The sequence below is a fragment of the Mastomys coucha genome, unplaced genomic scaffold, assembly GCF_008632895.1.
Source record: "Mastomys coucha isolate ucsf_1 unplaced genomic scaffold, UCSF_Mcou_1 pScaffold4, whole genome shotgun sequence".
Taxonomy (NCBI): domain Eukaryota; kingdom Metazoa; phylum Chordata; class Mammalia; order Rodentia; family Muridae; genus Mastomys; species Mastomys coucha.
In genome coordinates, this window is record NW_022196910.1 from 29,654,697 (window position 1) to 29,678,728 (window position 24,032).

The following is a 24,032-nucleotide window of genomic DNA, read 5'->3' on the forward strand; positions in this document are numbered from 1 at the left end:
CTGAAAGTATGTGTCTCAGAGTTTCCATTGCTGTGAAAAGACACCCTGATCAAGGCAGCTCTTAAAGGCAATCATTTAATTGGGACTAGTTTCTATTTTCAGAGGTTCAGTCCATCATCATTATGTTAGGAAACATGACTTCATATAGGTAGACTTGGTGCAGAAGAACCAAGAGCTCTTCATCTTTACCCAGAGGTAGTCAGGAAGAGGAGACTGTCTTCTGCAGGCAGCCAGGAGAGGGTCACTGGGCAGATCATGTGCATAGAAGCCCTACAAGGCCTGCCTACATAATGATACTTTCCGTCCAACAAGTCCACAACTATTCCAATAAGGCCACACATCCTAACAGCACAATTTCCCATCTGCCAATCATATTCAAACCACTACAGTATATCTATTCATAATCTAAAGTATGAATTAATGTTTGACTATTTATTTATTTATATTATTCTTTTATCTGTTTTTACAGTCCAGTCATTATCATCCTCTAGGTCTGCTCTCTGACTCTTCCTCATCCTATCCCTCCTCCTCTTGTCTCCAAGAGGATGTTCCTATTCCCCACCTCCAACTCCCACACCTTCCCACTCGCTGGGGCTGCAAGATTTCCTATGGTTAGGTGTGTCTTCTCTCACTGAGGCCAGACCAGGCAGTCCTCTGCTGTATATGTGTCAGGGGCCTCATATCATCTGGTGTATGCAGCCTGGTTGGTAGCACAGTGTCCGAGAGATCTCAGGGATCCAGGTTAGTTGAGCTGTTATAGCTGGTCTTCCTATAGGGTCACACTCCTGCTCAGCTTCTTCCAGCTTTTCCTTAATTCAACAACAGGGGTCCTGACTTCTGTCCATTGTTGGGTGTAAGTATCTACACCTGACTCTTTCAGCTGCATTTTGGGTCTCTCTGAGGGCAGCTGTGCTAAGCTTTTGTCTGTAAACACACCACAGCAGCAATTACTCGTGTAGGCCTCAGAGCCTACCCTTGAGCTGGAGCCCAATTTGGGCTTGTCACTGGCTCCCTCAGTCTCTTCTCCATTTTCTTTTCCTGCAGTTCTTTTAGACAGGAACAATTCTGGGTCGGAGTTTTTGACTGTGGAACGGCAACCCCATCCCTCCATTTGATGTTTGAAAATTTAAAATGGTGTATAATATCTGTGATAGATGTTATAAATAACATGAAGATAAATTAATCAAAATAAATGAACCTCTAAGCATAATTTAGCTTTATTTTCCTTGAAATGACTTATCAACTCATTGAAACAATATGAATTCTGAAGTCTTCCAAGGAATTCTTGCTTATGGTCTATTGTGCCTAGTTTTGCATCATTATCTGGTAACAGCTCCTAGTAGTTTAATTCTAAGACTTGGAGGACTCCTTCTTTCTTTATGTTATAGTGGCTCATTTCTGTTCAATCTTTTGTATATCAGTTACATCAGTTACATCAGTGGGAAGCTTATAGATGCTACTACACTTTAACTTCCAAATTCTAGACTATCTTTACAGGAAATTAGTCATTGGAGTAATTTTTTTTGTTTTAGTTTTATGTTTTAAAGGTACCCATATATTTTGTTATATTAAATTATCTATGGCTTTAGCACATTTTTGGTTTTGAGGAGGGCTGCAACTTTTATCTTCTCATCTATATACTTTTGATGGGCTATCATATATAATCTAATTTCATGATAAGTCTGTTCTTCTGATTCTGAGTATTATATTTGGATATTCCCAATCTCACACTACATATTACATATGAAAGTCATTTTAACATGTTTCCTATACATATGTGTAGCTTCCCTTACTTTCTATTATAAGGAACACTCCACAGTTCCTCTTGTCATATACAGGTGAAGCAACAGTCATGTTACTAACTATATACATGTAACAAATATGTATGCAAGTATACATAGATTCCATTGTTCTAAGAATACTACCATTTATTTAATTCTTATAGACTACCATAGAATTTACACTAATATTATGATCATGTAAATGAGGAGATCTGGTGACTTGCCCAAGGACAAGTGGTTGTTAACCTATAACAGAATTTGAAGCCAGATATCTCACCGAAGTCTTTTACTTTGCTTCCATTTTACATCACTTCTATGAACCAGATTTTCCAAGTTTCACTTGAAAATACAGATGTCTTAGCTATGAGAACTTGAGCTCTTTTGCTAGAAAAAAATTCTTAGAATTTAAATTTTACATTATAAAGCATTGTGGCAGAAAGATGTAATGAAATCAATAATTTTAAAAACACCAACAAGTTGGCAATTTCAGAAAGTTGTAAAACCAATGGAAGCATTTTCTTGATGACTGAGAGCACATAAAATCAATGGTAGACAATCAGCCAACTTTCTGCTCATATTCTTTAAGGAGATGTCTTGATAAGTCAGTGTCATCCTCACCATTACCACCCGAGGATGATACTTTGGCATTCAATACATGCTAAAGCCACCATAAAGACTGTTACCAACTCCAAGCATGTCTCTTAAATTTTCATGAGAATATTTACGTTAGAATTATTCAGAAATTACATGGATTGTTCAGAACAGATAATAGTGTATCATCCAATGAAGCCTGCCTTACATGAGAAACACTTGCAACAATTTTCAGACCAGATCAATTTATTTTTCAAATCTAGAAATGTAGAAATTTTGACATTAAAATAAGTTTATCTTTGTTCTGCATCTTATAATATTTTCTCATTGTAGACTGACCAAACTAGTCTAGTTTTTCAGATGTATTTATTGATTTTTATTTTATTTTAAAGTTCATTTATGTACCCTTCATTAAGCTATACAGATCTAATATATATATTAGATGTATTTATTTAAAAAATCAGATCTGAATGAAGGAGACCTATTAATTATCTTTTAAACACAAAAGTTTTCAGAAAATTTATATTATTTCCTGAAATACTCACATCTATACCCATGTAAGTTATATTTGTAATTATATGCCAAATTTTGACATTGCTTTATAACTGCAGATTTTTAATGAAACACAAATAAAAGTCTCACCTATATACAACAGCTTTAAAACCAATTCTTTACCAAAATTGTAAGACAAAGCTGTTAATACATTTTCCTATTCATAGGCAGTGTAAGTATACTAAGGATAACATTTAACAGTAATGTTTAGAAATTGAAATATCTAAAAAGCAAAAAAATTTAGTAAAATACAACATAAAACATCAGTGTTTTTCTAATTTTGACACCAAGTAGATACTGCTTTCCCAATTGATTATTATGTAAATTGTGTGAAAAATTAGGACTTTAATGTGAGGTATATTGGCCATGCTGAATATTACAAGCTAATACACATACTATATGTAGTATGTAAAACTTTCAAGTCATTATACTAGGATATAACATGAGTGTTTCACCTTGTGATTCAAAGAAGTTAGAATGTTCTCCTTATATATAAGACAGTCAAAAAGCAGCAAATTTATTTTAAAAGTAAAAATGATTTTCATGAGAAAAAGTTGGTCAATTAGGAATGGAAATTGACAATTTTATAAAGAAGATTCTAGAAGTTAGTCAGAGGATGTTTCAGCACAATAGATACATATGAAAAGGACTTTCTGTGGTTTTGTTTGGTTTGGTTTTTGTGTTTATTTTATTTTTTATTTATTTTATGTATGTAAGTAAACTTTCACTATCTTCAGAACATCAGAGGGCAGCATTAGCCCCCATTACAGATGCTTGTGAGTCACCATGAGGTTGCTGGGAATTGAACTCAGAACCTTTGGAAGATCAGCCAGTGCCTTTAAATACTGAGCCATCATTCTAGCCCTGAACCTGGGGTTTTAAAATGCAACATACTCATAAGAGAAAATGAGGCCTTTGAAATGTTTGGAGGTATGAAAACATCAAACAGGAATAAGAAAAGAACTATGCACTAACATAATCCAGGTGCAGAACACTATCAGAATATGTTATCACACACTATAGCCTAAAGACTTAGGGAGAGAAATGATACTAATATGTCATTTATGATGGAGAAGAGAGGAAAAGAAAGGTCTGGAGGCTAATTCAAGGTTGAACTGGAGAGACCGGGGTCAGAGCAAACAATATAGTAGAATTCCCTTCTCAGCTTTAAGAGTACAGATGCTTAAAAGATTTTACACAGAGCTTGAAGGAAGTGGGGGTTGTGTGATAAGGAATTGCTTCATTTATATGACAGATCCCGTTCACTGAGATTCTAATGTTCTTTCACATAGAACAAAACCCTAAAGTACAACACACTTCTGGCATGCTCTCAATTAATCATGAACTCTATTACGTTTAATCAATCCAAGATGATTCACAAGGTACTCAAGTGTCTTGATATGCCTCTTGGTCCTGGTTGTGCATATTGAAAATCAATAGAGTACCATAGACACACAGGGTACAAAATATTGGTCTGAATCACTCATGGTGTTATTATACATCTTAAAAGTTGCTTTTCTCAGGAAATTGTTTCTAATAGCTTGCTGAAATTTTATTAACTCAAGCAGGAAAGAGAAATATTTAACACTTCAGCCTTATAGGAAAACTTATGCTTGTTTTAACTCACTGATAACAAAATTGGTTCATATTCTGTTTAATGTTACAATTTTCTCCTTTACTGAAAGTCCCCAGAAACCAAACTTTGAGTCCTGTTTATGTCTATAACAACAATGTCTGGTTATATAAGGTCATCAGTATTTGTCATAAAAATACTAGCATTTATTTTTATGTTTGTATATCTTAATGAAATAATATTCTATACAAAAAATACTAGAAATTTATTCATTAAGTGTATCAAACAGTGTTACCATATATATACATACTTATATACATATGTATATGTATATACATACTTATACACATATGTATATGTATATATACATATATATATGTATATATATATATATAAAATTGTTTATCCTGGCTTTGTTGAATACTTATGAATGATTTAAAATACTGTTGAAACTTCTGAACTTCTGGGCTAATATCCACTTATCAGTGAGTGCATGCCATGTGTGTTCTTTTGTGATTGGGTTATCTTACTCAGGATGATATTTTCCAGTTCCATCAATTTGCCTAAGAACTTCATGAATTCATTGTTTTTAATATCTGAGTAAATGTACCACATTTTCTGTATAGATTCCTCTGTTGAGGGACACCTGGGTTATTTCGAGCTTCTGGTTATTATAAATAAGGCTGCTATGAACATAGTGGAGCATGTGTCCTTATTACATGTTGGAACATCTTCTGAGTATATGCCCAGGAGTCGTATAGCTAGGTCCTCAGGTAGTACTATGTCCAATTTTCTGAGGAACTGCCAAACTGATTTCCAGAGTGGTTGTACCACTCTGAAAATCCTCTTACTCCACATCCTTGCCAGTATAGACCACATGAAGCTCAAGAAGAAGGAAGACCACAGTGTGGATACTTTGATCCTTCAGAAGGGGGACCAAAATACCTATGGTAAGAAATACAGAGACAAAGTTTGGGGTAGAAACTGAAGAAAAAGCCATCCAGTGACTGTCCAACCTAGGGATCCATCCCACATACAGTTACCAAAACCAGACACTATTGTGGTAAGACAACAAGTACTTACTGAGACAGCCTGATATAGCTGTCTCCTAAGAAGCTCTGCCAGTGCCTGACTAATACAGAAGTGGATGTTCATCCATTGGACTGAGCACAAAATCCCCAATAGGGGAGCTAGAGAAAGAACCCAAGAAGCTGAAGGGGTTTCCAGTCCCACAGAAGGAACAACAATATAAACCAACCAGTACCCCCAGAGCTCTGAGGGTCTAAACCACCAGCCAAAGAGTACACATGGAGGGACCCATGGCTCCAGCTGCATATGTAGCAGAAAATGGCCTATGTATCCATTCCTCTGTTGAGGGACATCTGGGTTGTTTCCGGTTTCTGGCTATTATAAATAAGGCTGCTATGAGCATAGTGGAGCATGTGTCCTCATTACATGTTGGAGCGTTTTCTGGGTATATGCCCAGGAGTGGTATAGCTGGAGGAGTCCTTGGTATATCTACACAATGGAGTAATACTCACCTATTAAAAACAATGAATTTATGAAATTCTTAGGGAAATGGATGGATCTGGAGAATATCATCCTGAATGAGGTAACCCAATCACAAAAGAACACACATGGTATACACTCTCTGATAAGTGCTTATTAGCCCAGAAGTTTGGAATACACAAAGTACAATCCATAAACCACAAGAAATTCAAGAAGGAAGACTAAAAATGTGGACACTTCATTCCTTCTTAAAAAGGTGAACAAAATACCCATGGAAGGAGTTGCAGAGACTAACTATGGAGCCGAGACTGAAGGAAGGACAATCCAGCCTGATATAGCTATCTCCTGAGAGGCTCTGACAGTGCATGACTAACACAGAAGTAAAGGCTCACAGCCATCCATTGGTCTGAGTACAGGGTCCCCAATAAAGGAGCTAGAGAAAGGACCCAAGGAGCTGAAGGGTTTGCAGCCCCTTAGGAGGAACAACAATATGAACTAACTAGTACCCTCAGAGCTCCCAGGGACTAAACCACCAACCAGAGAGTATACACGGTGGGACTCATGGCTCCAGCAGCATATGTATAGCAGAGGATGGCCAAGACAGTCATCAATGGGAGGAGAGGCCCTTGGCCCTGTGAAGGTTCTATGCCCCAGTGTAGGGGAATGCCAGGGCCAGGAAGCAGGAGAGGGTGGGGTGGCGAGCAGGGGGAGGCGGGGAGGGAACAGAGGTTTTGTTCTTGTTGTTTTTTGTTTTTTGTTTTTTGGGTTTTTTTGTGGAGGAGAAACTGGGAAAGGAGAAATCATATGACATGTAAATAAAGAAAATATATAATAAAATAAAGAATAAAGAAAAAAAGGAAAATGGCTTTGTGGAATATCAATGAGGGGAGAGGCCCTTGGTCTCCTGAAGGCTTGCTGTCCTAGTGTAGGGGAATGCCAATACAGGGAAGCAGGAGTGGGTGGTTAGTGAGCAGGGGGAGGATGGGGTAGGGGGGTTTTCGGAGGGGATAAAATTTGCAATGTAAATAAAGAAAACATCTAATAAAAAATACTGTTGACTCATCAAGTCTTCTATGATAAAAAAGAAAATACTCTGATTTTTATTTATTTAAAAGATTATTCAGTAATATATGTGAAAATTCATTCCTTATTTAACAAAGTAGCAAGTGTAAATAATTATCATAGTTTAATTCTCCTTTAAATAACATTAATAAACTACAGGGTCCAAATTCCAATTGCAATTTATACATAGAAGGAGCTAGCAATTCTGTTTCTCATAGGTGATCAGTTGCTCATTTTCCTGGTGTTAAGAAGTGTAGCACCGATTATAAACGCTAAGAATGTCACTAGGATACGTGTTGATTTTTTTAAAATTATCTTTAAATCTTTTTATTTTATTTTTTACAGTCTAGTCGTCATCCCCCTCCTAGTCCAAGAGTTCCTCATCCCATTTCTCCTCCCTCTGCCCCTCGCCCCATCTCCAAGACAATGTCCCACTACCCACCACCCCCTGTTCCAGACCTTTTCTCCCTGGGGCCTCAAGTCTCTCAAGGCTTAGGCACATCTTATCTCACTGAGTCCATACCCAGTACTCCTCTACTGTATATATGTTGGGGGGCCTCTTAACAGCTGGTGAATGCTGCCTGGTTGGTGGCTCAGTGAGAGATGCTGGAGGAGGAGTATAGATTCGTTGAAATTGCTGGTCTTCCTATGGGTTCACCCTCCTCAACTTCTTCCAACCTTTCCCTAATTCAACCACAGGGGTCCTAGACTTCTGTCCATTAGTTGGTTGCAAGTATCTGCATATGTCTCAGTCAGCCATGCGAGTCATCTCTCTGGAAGCACACCATAGCATCAGTAACAGTGTCAGGCCTTGGAGTCTCCCCTTGAGATGATCCCAATTTGAGCCTGTCACTGGACCTCCTTTTCTTCAGTCTCTTCTCCATTTTTGTCCCAGCAGTTCTTTTAAACAGGAACAATTTTGGGTTAGGGTTGATTGGCAACTTGTTTGGATTGCAAAGACTGTTAAACTGTTCCTTTGCTTCTGTCTGTGAAGGTGTTTCCATAGAAAGCCAAAAGGGGGAAAGATCCTACCTGAATACAGGCAACACTAGAAGGATGTCCATTACCTAGACATGTTCTTTGTTTTACAGTAGGGGTGATATGAGATGCTTTGCCACACAACACACCTTCCCTGCCTGGATTCGGTGAAATCATGAATCTGTGACACCCTCTGCATTTAAGTTAATGTCTCCTGTACTTTTTTCAGAGTGATAAAAGACTGAACTAGGGCCAGGAGATGGAGACATAGGTGGGTGATAAGTTTGATATGCCTATGCCTATGGCAGCACCTTCAATTTCTAACTCTCTAAACACTGACTTAATTTTAATGTGGCTCAGTGACTGAAGCATATTAACCTTTAATGATGCATGTCTCGAGTACAATGATGCTAGTGAATAATACAAATTCTGCTTTAGAGGTGTTTAGCTTTCTCTTACAAAATTTTTCACTAATCAAAGTGTTCTTTTAACAACATTGCTGCTGAAAGAATTAAAGAAATAAAGAAAGGAAGGGAAGAAGGGAGAAAGGAAGCAAGGAAGGGAGAAAGGAAGGAAGGAAGAGAGGGAGTGTGTTAGTCAGGGTTTCTATTCCTGCACAAACATCATGACCAAGAAGCAAGTTGGGGAGGAAAGGGTTTACTCAGCTTACTTCCACATTGCTGTTGATCACCAGAGGAAGTCAGGACTGGAACTCAAGCAGGTCAGGAAGCAGGAGCTGACACAGAGGCCATAGAGAGATGTTTCTTTTTCTTTCTTTTTTTTTTTTCTGTGTACATTAACTTTATTTTTTTATTTTTTTTAGATATTTTCTTTATTTACACGTAAATATCTTCTTTCCCAGTTTCCCCTCCAAAAAAAAAAACAAAACCAACCAAACAAAAACAACAAGAACGAACCCCTGTTGCCTTCCCGCTCCCCATGCCTGCCATCCCACCCTCTCCCAATTATTGGCCCTGGCATTCCCCTACACTGGGGCACAGAATCTTCACAGGGCCGAGGTCCTCTCCTCCTGAGAGGCTCTGACAGTACTTGACTAATACAGATGTAGAGGCTCACAGCCATCCATTGAACTGAGTACATGGTCCCCAATAAAAGAGTTAGAGAAAGGACCTATGGAGCTGAGGGGTTTGCAGCCCCTTAGGATGAACAACAATATGAACTAACTAGTATCCTCAGAGCTCCCAGGAACTAAACCACCAACCAAGGAGTACACATGGTGGGTCTGATTGTTCTGGCAGCATGTGTATAGTAGAGGATTGCAAATTCGATCATCAATAGGAGAGGTGTTTCTTAACTGGTTTGCTTCCCCTGGCTTACTCAGCCTGCTCTCTTATAGAACCCAAGACTTCCAGCCCAGGGATGGCATCACCCAAAAGGAGCCCTACCCCCTTGATCACTAATTGAGAAAATGCCCCACAGCTGGATCTCATGGAGGCACTTCCCCAACTGAAGCTCCCTTCTCTGTGATAACTCCAGCCTGTGTCAAGTTACTACACAAAACCAGCCAGTACAGGGAGGGAGGGAGAAAGGGGAGGAGGGAAAGATAAACTTGGTTAGCCTTGGATCTATTCAGATCCTCCAAAAAATAAAATTTATCTTATTGTCATTCTATTTGCTATGATAGGGGCTAGCACCAGAGTATGAGGTTATAATTTCATGAAAAAAAAATGTTATATTCTACCTAAACTTCCTAGAACTCATTCATTAATACTTAAAATACACACAAAATAAATTAGTTAGAAAATTAAAATAGCTTAGATAAAATGATATTGAGTAACATGCTGTATTTCAGAGGATGAAGTAGTAAAATTTAACCTCAAATAAGTTATGTAAATCCTTGCATCATATTAATCATCTATCAATTCATTTGTATGTTTGAAGATGTCTAACAAATTATTTTAGGCTTAAAGTATTATGTAGATAAATATGTGTTTCATTTTTTATTTCAGTTGTATTATATTTCTATTAATAAAAAGCAGACAATTGTACCTTTGGCTATTTTCATAGCCAGCAACTAAATAAGGCTCTATTAAAAGTAAATTTAAATAAGTTTTGTTTTCTTCTCCCTGGTAGATATTTTTATACTAATTTGTAAGTATTCAGAAAATCTCTTCTATAAAATTTCTCAGTATAAAGATACATGTTTCTTTTTTAAATTTTATTTAATCTTTTTTTTTACACTCCAGATTTATCCTTCTCTCAGTCCACCCTCTGACTATTCCAAATCCCATACCTCCTACCCCTACCCCCAGTCTCCACGAGGATGTCCCCACATGCCACCCCACACACCATCAAACCTCTCCATTCCCTGGAGCCTCCAGTCTCTGGAGGGTTAGTTGCATCTTCTCTGACTGAGTCTAGACCCAGCAGTCCTCTGCTGTATATGTGTTGGGAGCCTCATAACAGCTGGTGTGTGCTGCCTGGTTGGTAGTCCAGTGTCTAAGTGATCTCGGGTTGGGGGCGTGGAGGTGGGGTCCTGGTTAATTGAGACTGTTGGTCCTCCTTCAGGGATGCACTCCTTCTCTGCTTCTTCCAGCTTTTCCCTAATTCAGCCACAGGGGTCAGCAGCTTCTGTCCATTGGTTGGGTGCAAATATCTGCATCTGACTTTTTCAGCTGCTTGTTGGGTCTTTTGGAGGGCAGTCATGATAGGTCCCTTTTTGTGAGTACTCCATACCTTCAATAATAGTGTCAGGCCTTGAGGCCTCCCCTTGAGCTGGATCTCACTTTGGACCTGTCTCTGGACCTCCCTTTTCCTCAGGCTCTTCTCCATTTTTGTCCCTGCAGTTCTTTCAGACAGGCACAATTATGGGTCAGCGCTTTTGACTGTGGGATGGCAGATACCTTTTCTCACTTGATGGCCTAACTTCCTGCTGGAGGTGGGCTCTAAATGTTCCCTTTCTCCACTACGGGACATTTCATCTAACTTCCCTCCCTTTGAGTCCTGAGAGTCTCTCACCTCCCAGGTCTCTGGTGCATTCTGGAGCGTCCCACCACCTCCTACCTCCCAAGGTTACCTGATTCAATTCTTTCTGCTGGCCCACAGGGCTTCAGTCTTTTTCCCCTGTCCAATACCTGATCATGTTCCCCTCACCCCACCCTCCAATCATTCCCATTCCCAACAATGCACCTCCCTCCCTCCACCTCCTGTGATATTCCTTTCTCTATTGCAGCTATCTTAGAATGTTTTCACTGTTCTTTTCCCTCCTTTGATATATATTTTTTGAGATATCAGTTAATGAATGGTCTCATTCCTGTAGCAGAGGTAACAGTGTTTTTCCAAGGTTTGAAATGTTTGATTCTAGAATGTTTGACTGATTATGTGTAAATAGATGTCATCATAATATAAACCAAATTTGATAACTACAGACTACTTAGTAAATGCCAGGTGCTTTTATGTTGCACACAACAGGATTTGCCTAATTTGTTAAAAATGTGTATTGAGTAACTCATGTTGTATTTCAGATTATGAAGTAGTAAACTTTAACCTAGAATGAGTTGTGTAAATCTCTGCATCATATTATCTATTGACTCATCTTTGTGTTTGAAGATGTTGAATCAATTATGTCAAACTTACATTATTATGTAGATGATATGAATTTCTTATTACAGCTATCTTAGAATGCATCCACTGTTCCTTCGTTTTCTTTGATAATGTTTTTGTTGAGGTGTCAGCTAATGAATGGTCTCATTCCTAAATTTTTAGTCTGATTTTGAAAGTAGTTCTCTGCATTACCCTTGATGTCTATGCATTATCCCTGACTTTAGCTTTCATGAGAAATCTGTAGGTGCAGCTGTCTAGAAGATTTTGCTTTTGTGTATCAGGCTATTGAGCAATGATTTTAATACATGGCATTACATTTATGCAAGTATATATGTGTGGAATTTGTGTGTGTGTGTGTGTGTGTGTGTGTGTATCAAAAAAAGAAAAATCCTGATCATATCAAGTTTCATTGAACACGAATCTTTTTGCTTATTTCTGAGGCACCTATGGGTCCTTTCAATATAAAAATAAGCATCGTCCTAGAAGTACAACTTTCACTTTCTTGGTTTCAGGCATTGCCTAACTCTGCTTCATTTGGGTTCCTAAGAAGTACTTTTGTGATGAGTTTTTGTTTTACATTCTTTTCATTTTTATCGAGGAGGAATGTGACAGAGGGTTTTTATATTTGCTTCTTTTGATTGTTTGTTTTACCCTGTGCTTGAACAAGCTAAACAAAAGATGAAGAGAGGTTTGAATGACAGAATTTAAAATGTAGAGATGTTCTGTGTGTTAGGATTGTGGAGGAGTAATTAATTGAGAATAAGATGGATGTAGGTAGCCTGGAGCAGCCTGGGCAAGGGCTGAAATGTAAGGTCCTCTCTCTTTCTCTTCATTATAGAGATTTAAGGGTCACACTCCTGATTCAGGAATGGAACATACTGTAATTGCTTGAATCAGAGATTCTGCCCACAGCTTCATGTATTGTTCTCTACACTAGAGGCAGTGCATTGAAGATTTTCAACTCTTGAGCAGGAAGGACTCAGGCTATTATTTTCATTTGCTCTCTCTGCTTGTCACTATGAACACATAGCCATGCAACATGACAATCACATGATCACAGAATGACTGATTCCTTCACCATGCCTTTCACAATGTAGAAGACACAATCTTATGAAACTATGATCCAAAGTAAATGTCCTATCCTTTAAGTAGATTCTGTAAATTATTTTGTCTCAGTGATGGCTAAGTATGTATGAAGGAAATGGTTTCATTGCTGTGATGAATCTAACCATAGGACTACTGGTCCTATGGAAATGGTTTGAAGGAAGACTATGGGTAACTAGGAACATGGTTGGCATATCTATGAATGTGACACTAGAAAGGTTCAATGAAAAGTAAGGACTATCCTGATTGTGTGTAGCACCATCAATGGGATAGAAACTTGGGAGGAATAAAAATAAAATATGTAAGCCTGACCCATACAGATGCAGATGCTTGCAGTCAACCATCAGGCTGAGCAAGGGTATACTAATAGAGGAAGTAGAGGAAGGACCCAAGGAGCTGAAGGTGTTTGCAACTCCATATGAAGAACAACACTATCCACCAGCCAGACCTGCCACCCCCACCCCAGAGCTCCCAGGGACTAAACCACCAACCAAAGAGTAGACATGGAGGGACCCATGGCTCCAGCTGCATATGAAGAAGAAGATGGCCTTGTATCAATGGGAGGTGAGGCCATTGGTCCTATAGAGGCTCGATGCCCAAGTTTAGGGGGATGCTAAGGCACTGAGGTGGGAATAGGTTGGTGGGTGGGGTGCACTCTCATAGAGAGGCATGGGACAGAGATTTTGCTGAGGAAAAACCAGGAAGGGGGATAACATTTGAAATGTAAATAAAGTAACCAAAAAATCAATAAATAAAAATAAAAAAATCAGAAAGTAAGGTGAACACCAGTGTTTATGATTCTTTGCTCCAAACAAGCAGCACAGCATGACCAGGTTCTTTGTCCTGCTGTCTTAGCCATGATGGACTGTATCTCCTCAAACTGAAAAGGACACTTCTCTGGGGTAGCTTTTTCAGATGTGAGTCAAAAAATGTTCTAACACAAGGGTGAATCCTTAGTTGCAATGGAGAGGCCAGGACATTAGAGATGCAATGTTTGTTGCTTGCTGTATTGAAGGGAATTACCCCAACAAGAGAGGCCACATAAGCTGTGGATGGATTTTTATAGAGCTGAATCTACTGAAGCTCGTGAGAGCAAAGATAAGGCCTTCTGCCATGTGCCTGAATGTGCCTGAATGTCAGACTTGTAGCCAAAGCATTTGATCTTTGTGCTGTTTGGTTTTGATTTTGTTTCAATTGAAATGTTCCTTTTGTCTTTATTTTAGACTGGAAATATTGCTACATTTTACATTAGGAGTAGAGATCTTTCTCTCTCTCTTTTTTAACTTTACATGGATTTATATTTAGCAGTTTGTATTGTTTCTTAGTAGAGACTTTAGATTTGTCTTTGTTTTTTTACTTTTGATTATTGTAAGAATTGTTAAAAGTATGAAGACATTTGAGATTGGACTAAGTGCATTTTTTATTATGGAGTGGCTATGGGTTTATTGTGGTGCTGGCTTAGACTGTAAATTTCTTAAAACAGGCATCTGAAGCTTCCACTTTAAGTATGTAGTAGTTGATTCTCATTTTGTAACTGTATTTGTAGTGTGTGTATGTGTGCGTGTGTACAGTTGTATGTGTGATCATGAGTATGTGCACATATATAGTTATACAGGACACTGCTTACTTCAGGGCAACCACAGTGTGAAAGACATAAAAGTTTAGAGGTGTTGACTCCAATAATATCTTCAAGGGCACAAACTTGCCAGCCTGTCTTGTTCCCATAGTGCCTCACACACTGTTCCCTCCAACTCCCAAGAGCACTCTCCGTATGTGATCAGATAAACTGTTAATACTTGTATTCTAGGCAACTATACCTGCCAGGTATAAGCACCAGACAAGGGCCTATATTTTACACAGTAATAGCACTTCATCCTGTGCATTCAATTCAAAGCTCTTGAAAATCCTGGGTCTCTTTCTGGCATTGAACTGGTTTGATTTCAGTTTGGTTGAGAGGTGGGAATCCTGTTCTTGTGATGATAAGAGGTTGTGATCCTCTGTTAGGCAAATTGTGCAACACTTCCAAGGGAGATCAATATGCCTGGAAGGAAAATACAATCTCAGATTGTCTCCTGTATGTCCACATTGCTGACTAGTGATCTTTTTTTTATTTGTTCATAATTGACCTCAAACATGCTAAGTACATTTTCCAAATGAACCTCACCAATATTGTCCTACAGAGATGACAAATCATATACCTGTTATTTTGCAGGTGTTTTATTAAGACCACTTTCTATTTCCTCAGGAAAACATTGAGACCTTTTAAGTATCAGTGTGAGCACGTCTTTGATTAATTTTTGGATTAACATGGATCATAAGCTCCTAGACAAAACTCAGTCAAGATCTCATCTAAAGGCATAGGTTCAAGTCTCTCACTACAGGGTCCCAGAAGGGACATTGATTCTTAGCTACTTAAAAATAGCCAAAGAGCCAACCAAACATTTTGTATTTTGGATCCTGAAATCACAGCTTTACACCATTGTTGAGTAGCTACAGGTGAAGTCGAGATGAATCAACTCATTGCAAAGGAGCAGTGAGTTCAGAAATGCAAAGAATAATTATGTAACAAAGAAGGGCAAAACCAACTTAACAAGAATTATTCTAATTTCCTTATGCTGAAGACAGGGAAGAATTAAGGAAAAGGCTGAAATAGATGGTATATGTAATGAGAGCTATTTTCAAAGTCCTACCCTATCATGCAAAGATGTTGAAAAATTATAGAAATAAATCAATCTAAAAATGCATAGAATAGCCGGAATTGTTCCTAGTACAAAATAATCACCCACAGTGTTAGTGGTGGTGGTAAAGGGGATGATGTTGATGATATCATTGTTTAATTTATTATTAAAATAATGCCAAGACTGCTTGTGATAATTGGATTGTTCTCAGTGTTCTAGATAATCTTCTGTTTTACAGGATTAGAATAGATAAATAAACATGAAGGTTACTATTTCTCAGTGTCTTTCATATAAAAACACCCATGGGTCTGAAAGAAGATTTCAATTTAAGCACAGTGGATTTTCCATCAATGGACCATTTCTTTTGTAGAATATAAAGTAATTTCAATTAAATAATTCTCATTAAGTATACGTTTTGAAATTTTAAGAGACTGATATCACTGTACTTTGTCAAGACAAATAAAGCTATGATTTTATCAATTTTGAATAGTATGACACATAAACAGAACACCAATTGAGATGAAAAATAAAACATAACATTTGTAAAAATTTCTACAGAAATGTATATTATAAATCAAATAAAATAAACTTAATGAAAGAGGAGCATATAAACACAGGAGATATGCCTGCTCTAAAACATAAGAACATGTCTGTGTATCTATGAAATTTTAGTTTTTGTTATCATTTAAGACTCAAAATACACATTAAAATAGGGTAAGTGTGCTATCATCATGTACTATAACACAGTGTGTTAAATTGTTGAAATCGCATTCGAGTCATGTCTTCAGATATGAGGATTTTCATACCTTTTGCCACTCCTTTAACGTTATTTCAATGTTCCTAAAATAAAACTTACTGACAGGTAAACACAATAAATATCTTTTTATTACCCATTATCAGACAAGAAATGTGATATGCCCCAATAATTCCAAGTGTTTCCAAAAAATTTATCTGGACACAGACAAAGATAACAATAATATACTGACTCTCTTAAACAAAAGAGATTTGGGATAGACATAAGAAAATAGTGGCTGTGGAAATTATTAAGCATTATAAGGGAATTCAGGTGCTCTGAGTAAATACATGTTCTTATTGAAAATAAAGCATACCTAGAGCTTACTAGCTGGCAAATGTGGTTGTTAAGTCTCTGTTTTAGTGAGTTAGGGTTTCTTTATTTGTTTTAATACTAACTTTGCATTTTAAAGCAATTCTTTGTTTTGAAACAAAATTGAAGAAAAACAATAACTTTTAAGTTTAGTGGCTTCAGACATTATTTAAAATTAAAAAAAATTGGAAATTAAATTGGATAGTTTTCAGTGTTTCGAAATCACATATTTTAAGGTGACTTAAATAATTAGTTTTACAATTCCGAAGTTGAGAAACTCCATACTTAGGAACATTTGTACTTAGCCTATTCATAAGCTTTCAATTTTATTATTAGCTAAAACAGGATCGTAATAAAGGCATTACTAGCCAAATGACCAGAGCTGCCATCTTGTGGATAACTAGGTAAATGGGCTTTGCTTCAGCATCATGCAGAATGCTGCAATTTAATATTCCTAACTGTTCAAAGTGAGACTGGTTAAAGCAATTTAAAGCTCGTTTGAATTCCTAAGTTCTGTCTGTAAATTATCACCTGAAGGATATGCTCATCTCTTGCAAAGGTAGTATTAACCCAAACCTTATTAATATGTAAGATGAGAAACAGTGTAGGATGGTTTCTCTAGTCTAATTAGCCTCTAGTGCTGATTTGTTTTGATAATATAAATAATTAGTTTAACCACAAAATTGATGTAACTGAAATAATTGTCAGGCAATTAAATACTGCAGTGATTTCAGCTCTTGGGAAATATATAGCATGAAGGTATGGCAATAAAACTGAGTGAAATGTACTTGCCTGAACTACAAAGTTACATCAGTTTTCTAAGAAATAATTTAGGGCCTCCATATCATTTATATATAACACGCACATATAATGCATTTACTAAAAACTAAAAGCCATATTAATTCCTATAGTGGTTTTCCTTCTTTAAGTGCTTTAAACTTAAAATAGTTTTTGTTCATTGGACCTCAACAATGCAAAATGACTTTCAGCTGGAAGTAAAGAAGTATATTTTAAAGTGCAAAGTTTATTTTTTTCTTGATGAAATATCAAAGTACTGAAAAAACATGCTTTACTATGGTATGTGTTAATGCTAAATTTAGTATTCAAGAAATGACAGGCAGTTTGTATTTTCTTTGCAAAGAGCACACATATTACTCCAGATCATGTGACTGATTTTCACATATGATTAATTATATCCTGGATTTACCTTAAATCCTCCCTAAGTATGTAATTATTTAAAACTAAGACATGTTGTTTATGGACTGGAATTATGGCTTAGCAAGTAAGTACTTGTCCTTGTAGAGGACCCAATTGGGTCCATATCACTCCAGTCAAGTTACAACTGCCTAGAATTTCAGCTCCACTGATATCCATTACCATTGCCCTCTTCTGGCATCTGTGAGCACTACCCTATATATTCACTGACCCATCCACAAATACCCAGACCGTGAAGCAAGCACACACATGGGCAAACACACACATGTACATAGGTAACATGTTACTCTCTAATGTGTTAAAATGAAGTTATGGCCCAAATGTTCATTTATTATAGACTAACATTCATATTAGGTATTTCTCTTCTGCTTTTCTTCTCTCTATTATTTTTCCTACCAGTTCAAATATATTCTAGTAATTTTAACGATTCATCGAAAAGTTTAAGATATAAACTTAATTTTCATGTAAATGAACTTTTTTAAAATTTAACTTATTTGTTTAAAATATCAAACCTTTGCATATATACATATATACATCAAAATCTGATCCTAAAAGTTATAATTATAAATTTTTGTGACACAAAACCTGTAAACTGTACTTTGAAAATCACCTATACATGAATCATGTACAGAATTAAGGTAATTGATACAGAATGCCAGTGGAGCACGCATCATACACAGTCTCTAGTCTTTGCTTTGATCTATTTTTAAGTCTATTTTAAGTTGCATTGAAAAACTAGAATAAATATAAAGCAAAGTAAGAAAGATTATCATTTTTGTTCACTTAATTATTGGATTGTACATTTATCTTATAGATGTAACTGAATGGCATATATATCAGCTTTCTAAATGCAATTGGATACAATCTAATTTTTCTACTTATCTATCTCTAGTATTAAATATTTATCTCATTAATATTTTATATAAAGCATGAAGTTTAGGAGCATATTATATTTCATAAATTTTATTCTCAATGACATATCATACCATAACAATATCATTTGTCTACTAAAAATCCAGTTGGCATTCCCATTGTGTGAATTCATCTTTTTGATTTGTAATTCAATTTTATGTCACTTTGCATGGCATACAGACTTCCATCTACAACCTTTTGATTTTATGCAGAAGTAAATGAACAGTGTCTTCTACATTTGCTCAAAGTACACTTTGACAAATAGATTTTTCTTTTAAATCTAGTCTCTTCTTAGGCTTGGCTAATATGATTAAATCCAAACTCATCCTGGGAAGTGCAACAAAAATTTTGAAGAAAAATAAAACCCTTTAGAATGAGTCACGATTTTAAACCCAGCTTATTTGCCATGGTACATAATCAGTTGAAATTTAAAAAGTTTAGCATGCCATGCTTCTTCATTAATTTGAGAGCACCGAGTTCACTTTTCATTTTTACTCTCACACATGTCACCAGAGTGAATATCTGATCTTTTGCCTGGCAATAATTTTTTTTTTTAATCATTTCATGTAACATACTTGGTTTTGTATAACGAGTCTACCCATTGCCTTAGCTGAACCCTGTATCATCTTTTCTATGGGTGATCGACTCATAGTCGTTCTTTATAATAGATGTTAATGGGCTCAAGTTCTTACAAACTGTATATTATAGCCATGGATCTTGAACTCCATCCGGAAGCCAGCCCCCTGTATCACAAACAAACTGCTACACAGAACGGAATGAGTTAATCTTATGGTCCTAGGAGTCAGAAACTAGTGGGGGCTGTAAGCAGCTTCTTTCTAGTCATGGTAAACTTTTAAAACTCGGATTGAAGTGATCCAGTAAAATAATGTATTGTTGTTGGAAATGGCCCTGGGTCACAGGAGTCTTCATTCAGAAGGAAATGAAGCAAGAAACAGGCACACCAGGCATCAACTATAGCTCCGCCCCCACAAGGTGGGCGTGGATGAACTAAATCTCCTCACTGTCTCCTTAGTGCCTCTACTTTGTGTTTTCTGAGCTGCATGGATTTCGAAGGGTTTGCCTTAACATAGGGCAGCATTGGATTTAGTAGGTGCTTGGTCGTTGAATAGCTCTGGTAATTCTTGCATCTCACAATGATCCCTCTGACAGCTCCTATGGGTGGGTAAAGCTGGGATATATTTCAAGGTGATTGGAGTTTTGTCCCTCTAGCAGCAAGCTGCTATAACCAGCTTAAACCATTATCCTCCTCTCCCACTGGACACGTGCCTGGGGAGAAACATGGGGCTTTTGTCAAGATAGTAAGACCTGGATAATTAGTCCCCATTTGTGTTGGAAAAAAAAAAAGAATAGTACTATATTATAAGGTAGCTTTCAATTACTGAAATTGAATTGTCTAGAAATCCAGTGACTTTTAAATTACTCATTTTAAAAGCTAATATTTAATATAATTTTGTAATGTTATTACTTTTAATATCATGGAATTTAAGATTTGCTGCACACATTTTGAAGATCTTGTTAAATATTCAGATAATAAAATCCATTACCATTTGTCTTTTTACAAATACAGATTTTTTGTGGGCAAATTGATTGCTCAGTTATCCACATTATAGTTTTTCATAACTTTCTTAAATTTAATTGCATCATATATAAATCAATGCAGAGAATTCTTTTAAAATTAAATTCCCGATGTGATTACTCTTATCATTTTCTTAGCTATTTTTCCAGTGAATCACCTTTTTAAAGTAACATTTTTAAAAAAGTGGACTTGAGGAATAAAATTCCTCACAAATCCTAAGTAATTAATTATACAAATAGGTTTTAGCCTACTTGGAGGAGAGCGTTTTCAGTTTGTCATCCTCCAATAACTTATTTAGATCCCTCATTCTTCTTTTCAGCAAAAATAATAGCAAAAGGGAAGCGTTTCGCTTTTCAGCTGACAGCTTAGGGTTAAGATATGATTCCAGGTAACAGAAGCCAATGAGAGTACACCCAGTTGATGTTTGTGACATCATCTTCCAGTCGGAGTACACAGAACAGCTGAAGCAGCGTTCAGTTTCAGCCCGAGTGCCATTATGATGGATGTTTACATGTCTTCATTGAGAGCCAATTATCTTGCTTTTGTGTGAGGCCCAAGGATCACTCATGCTGCCAGGCTGCACAGAGCACTGTTGGATCTAGCTGAACGAATTGTTTTCTCTGTCTCGGGTAAGAGTCTGTTCCGTTTACCTTCTCATTCGAAAGAGAAGAGGTGGAGATGTCTAACGGGAGAGAGGAGTGCAAAGACTGAGCAGGGTTACTATCTGGTAAGCTTTTAATCAAAGCAGTGTTTAGCATCGTTAAAGGGAGGCACAGATGTAATAGGAGGGCTGGAAAAGAGCGGCTAACGTGTACCTGGCAAACTAATCTGTACTGGAAAATGGGTAGCAGGTATTTCAGCTTTTCTTTAGAAAAGGAGTTAGTAGTATCACAGGACTATTATGTTTTAAATACTTATGTGCCTGAATACCATTCTGCTTCATTTCTTCTTACTTTGTTAATGGTTACAGGATTTGAAGTAGTCAAACCAATAGTGTTATATGGTAAAAATGATTTCCAAGTTCCTAATTGTTAAATGATAGTTCTTTGGGACAGTTTCTCTAAAGTTGTACTTAGCCACCAAATAAAAGCATTTACTAAGTAAGCATACAGGTTCAGCTTTGGAAATTAACTTGAGTACTTTCTGTGAAAACCTATCTTTTAAACAAAATGATTTTAAGGAACAATGTAGTGTATTTTCCCCCTGATAACTTTATTTCACTCACTGCTTTTGGGAGTTCAGGTAATAATGTGTTTGTATATATATATATATATAGTTGTGACAAGCTTTGTGTGTTGTAATCATTTCTCAGTATTGAAAATTTCATCGGAGAATCTTGTTTTTATGTTATAGCAAGACAGATATGTTTACAGATACTAAACTGTTCTGGATATTAGAGACTGAATCTAACAAATCTTTTTTTAAAACAATGCTAAAAAGCTTTTAATTGACTGGGAATGTTCTGAAGCTCCCCAGGGAATTCAAAGAATCTATTTAACTCTTCAGAGGTCTGCTGTTATGGTCGTAAAGTAGACTTTTTAAGTTAAATGAGAAGGTTTTCTATTATGAGAGAAAGACTGAAAATGTAAAAATGTGTAACCGAATTTATATGCTTTTTATTTTAAAGGCTCTCTGTCACTCAAGTATAATCAACTTTTGAATAATGACTACTCCATTAGGTTTGATGGCTTTGTACTCTTTGGATTTATTTATTTATTAATTATTATTTTATTATTAATTATTATTATTATTATTATTACTCTAATCATAGAGTATCTACCCTGTCATTTTGAACCAGTAATGTTAATAATTATAAATCAGGAGCTGAGGTGTTAAAGTTGTGCTGTAAGACAGCAGGGGTTTCTCAGCAATGTCTCACTTCTCTGTCTCCTACCAGCCTGGTCCTGTTGGGCATCACTGTTGTTCCATTTGTCTTTTATTCTACTCAAGCCTGAACAACTCTAAGCTTTTATAGTGTCCAGTGTGCATTAACACAATCTAGAGTAAGGAGCTTCTTTGTCTCATTCCAAACAATATGGAATCAATCAAACTTCAAAAAGTTTCTAAGTATTCCTTGGGAGTTCCTATTTCTTGGGGAAAGTCAGTACTTGCCGATTCTGTGAATTTCACAATCACTGAATTTGAAAAGATTCGAAATTGGGATTATAAAAATTTTAGACTATGAACTCAAAGTATAAGGACACATTATTTGGAAATGAGGACTGCCTTCCTTTCTTTTTCCTTAAGTAATTTAAAACACAACTGAATAGCCCACAAGTACAGATGCTGTTTGGAGGCTCTTATTTCCATACAATCAATCTTCACTAAGAAACAGCATTGACTCCCTAACAATTAATTCTCCCCAAGCTATTTGCATCCTTTTGTCCATAGTTGATAGAATCTTTCTCACTTAGTGAGTAGTCTAAACATTAAAGTTGTATTTTCCTGTGTATGGGAGAGCATTTGTCTCAGTTTTAGCTCCTCTAATCACAACTGCTCTGTACTGGTTGTAAATGCCATGATGAGTAGCTTATCTCCTCATTTCTTTTTAGGAAACCCATGCTATGAGTACACCTAGGATGTGACTTGTCAGTTGATGCACTTCATTAACTGAAGCCTTGTACGTTTTATTGTCTTATTTTTTTCTTAAGAGAACCTATCAGCAGGATCACAGCAATTCACTTTGCCACACACTTCTGAGGACAGTATCCCTGTGCAAGAAACATGGGTGAAGATGCTATGTGGATTACCAATGTTTTCTAATACACAAGTACTTCTGTCTGAGTTAGGTCACTCTTAGGACTTCGTATTTTTGAGTGTACTTCTCTGTCATCTCAAGTTCTTTCTATGTGGCATCCTAACTTAACAATCACAGAGAACTTCAAAAGAGCTAGAAGGCATAGAGAGGAACAGGCAATATCCTGTGCAGTTCTCTGCATTTACCAGATCCTAAGGAAGAGGAGTTATCACTCTTGAAAAAAGCCTTCCCTTTGTTACAATGTATCTAGTTTAAATAGATACTCTCCTTTTCATTCTCTTGTATACTTTAATGCAAGCCTGGTTGTCAGAAAATACAGCACTGTTTAATTTTCTAACTTCTTAGTTCAGGCACTCAAATGTCCCATAAATTTAAGACTTTCTAGCCAACTCTTTACTTAGGCAAAGTATAGATACTCTGGTGGTTTCTTACTTTGATGTTGTAGTGTTTTGAAATCTTGCATATTCATGTACTAAATAGAATAATTATGTGTAATTCAAATTTTAACTTGTGTATTTTATGGAAAACAAACATTTGTTTTTAAAGCTGATCTGTGATTAAAATGTTGTACATCTAAAGAAACAGAAACTTGTAATTTATAGTAGGAATCGTAACTTTGTCTCAAAGCTCATCCATTCAGGAAACCAATAACGGAAGGGACTTCGATTTACAAATGTCAGATAATCAATCAACCAAATGTTTCATCCATCACTCTCTTTTCACAGGTTTAGTTATCTAACCAAAAGTGAACTATTTTTCTACTCTGTGCCAAGGACATTTCTTTTTATTCTTATTGGTTATTTTATTTATTTGCATTTCAAATGTTATTGCCCCTTTCCAGTTTCCCCTCCACAAGCTCCCTATTCCCTCCTCCCTCACCCTTCCTCTATGTAGGTGCTCCACCACCCGCCCACACACTCCTGCCTCAGCAGCCTAGCATTCCCTTATCCTGGATCATCAAGCCTCCACTGGGCCAAGAGGCCCCCTTCTCAGTGATGCTACATAAGGAAATCCTCTGCTACATTTCCAGCTGGATAGCCCCCCCCCCCCCCC

At 36.7% G+C, this 24,032-nt stretch overlaps 1 protein-coding gene across 8 annotated transcripts in view; it reads left to right on the plus strand.

The window, feature by feature from the left end:
- Mgat4c (MGAT4 family member C) overlaps positions 1-24,032 on the plus strand; it is a 713,319-nt gene that overhangs the window by 471,731 nt on the left and 217,556 nt on the right. For 3 of the 8 annotated variants that reach the window (XM_031348869.1, XM_031348870.1, XM_031348866.1), the window contains exon 1: positions 20,556-20,850. The exons of 1 other annotated variant lie outside the window; for it this stretch is intronic. The gene's annotated coding sequence lies outside the window, so the exon portion shown is untranslated. Of the gene's footprint in view, positions 1-20,552; positions 20,949-24,032 lie in introns of those variants that run through there. 4 more of the 8 variants (XM_031348874.1, XM_031348872.1, XM_031348873.1 and 1 more) reach the window with 4 other exon arrangements.